The following is a 1,679-nucleotide window of genomic DNA, read 5'->3' as shown; positions in this document are numbered from 1 at the left end:
CAGTAACACTGCTCCTGCCAGTAGCAGAGTTTCGTAGAACTTTAGTGGACCTGAGTCCTCACCCTGTGTTTCCTCTCTCTGATCTCACTTCCCAAAATGACCCTTCTCCCCACGCTCTACATCTGTATCCCATTTTCGATTCTTGGCTTCTACCTGGTCAAAGCGTTCATGGAGGGAGCATTGGATTCTAGCTCTGACTTCGTTTTACATCTAAGCTTTCATCCCACTATAAAATCATATTGGATTACAAAGAGTCTTGGTAGGAGAGGCAGTGAGGTTGATAATTTGAGGTTCTGCACCCTGTCAAGCCCTCTGCAGAAAAGTACTGTCAACCCTATCTGGAAGTTTGTATTCTGTTTGTATACTAAGAATTCAAGGAAAGTACCTATACCATCTTGACCCTGGACACTTTGAGGATTATTATAATACTCAATATTTTTGCAAGTGTTATCTTAATACTTTATATTAACTTTGTTTTGTGGCATTTGTCACGTAAGTAGCCATATAACATTGCTCAAAGTTTTAACTCAGTAATGGATACAAGAAAAGAATATTTTGGCATGTAGCCACTTCTCAGTTTTTCTATTTTTATTATAACATTTCCGTGGTTGCTTGTTCTCTTGTCAGCCGTGTCAGCGTGCAGCCTGCTTGTGCTGGCTGAGTCTCTACCGAGATTACCCCAGGGGGTTAGGGTTTAGGACTGTGTCCCATGCTTGCCCTGTCTCAGTAAGCCACAGTCAGCTCCACCACTCGGCACCAGGGAACCGCAAGGGCTCAAGGCTGTGGCACAGGAGGCCGGTTCCAGAAGTGGTCACTGCTTCAGGGCATGGCTTTTCGCTCCCCTGTCACTCAGGTCAACTCTTCAGATCTGTGTTTGATGGTCAGGGTTCGCAGATTGTCATGTGTGTGATCGATTCACTTGTTTTTCCGAGTCCTTGTTGCAAGAGGCATCTGTGGTAGCTTCTATCTAGTCAGCCATCTTGGCCCCGCCTCTGACCTCTGTCTCAGAGATTCTTATTTAAATTTTTCAAGAATATAAAAAGTGGCAGAAAATAATGTCATTCCATTTGTATAAATAAATAATTATGTATAATTTGCATTATTTTAACCCAAATTTTATTTGAATTAATATATCATTACCAATTTTCATCAGGTTAAAATAAATGGAGGACTGAGGCCATACATAGAAAGTGAGTTTTGCATTTCATTTTCTAACCATCTATCCTGTTTGAATATTCTATCTTGCACATGCGATGTTAAAAGAAAAGAAGTAACTATTAATACTGACAGAAAAAAATGCACTGAAGTATTGATTTTTCAGAACTCCGGTTAAAGTCTTTTTTGTAAGTCATCCTGGCATGGTGATTATTTGGAATACTAAGCTATATACACAAATGTAATTAGGGAATTAACTGAGAATAAATAAGGCCAATATGTTGAAGCATATATAATTATTTTTAAATCCCACATTTCCTTAAGTATTCTTAGAGACATGGTCAAAAATGTACATTTTAAGGGGAAATGAAGACGCTCTGGTGGCACAGTGGTTAAAGCACTCCACTGCTAACCGAAAGGTCAGAGGTTGGAACACACCAGCTGCTCCGCGGGAGACAGATGTGGTGGTCTGCTTCCATAAAGATTACCACTTTGGAAATCCTATGGGGTAGCTCTGCTCCTTC

This window comes from Elephas maximus, chromosome 13 (genome assembly GCF_024166365.1).
Source record: "Elephas maximus indicus isolate mEleMax1 chromosome 13, mEleMax1 primary haplotype, whole genome shotgun sequence".
In the NCBI taxonomy this organism is placed as follows: domain Eukaryota; kingdom Metazoa; phylum Chordata; class Mammalia; order Proboscidea; family Elephantidae; genus Elephas; species Elephas maximus.
Note: the sequence above shows the minus strand (reverse complement) of the source record.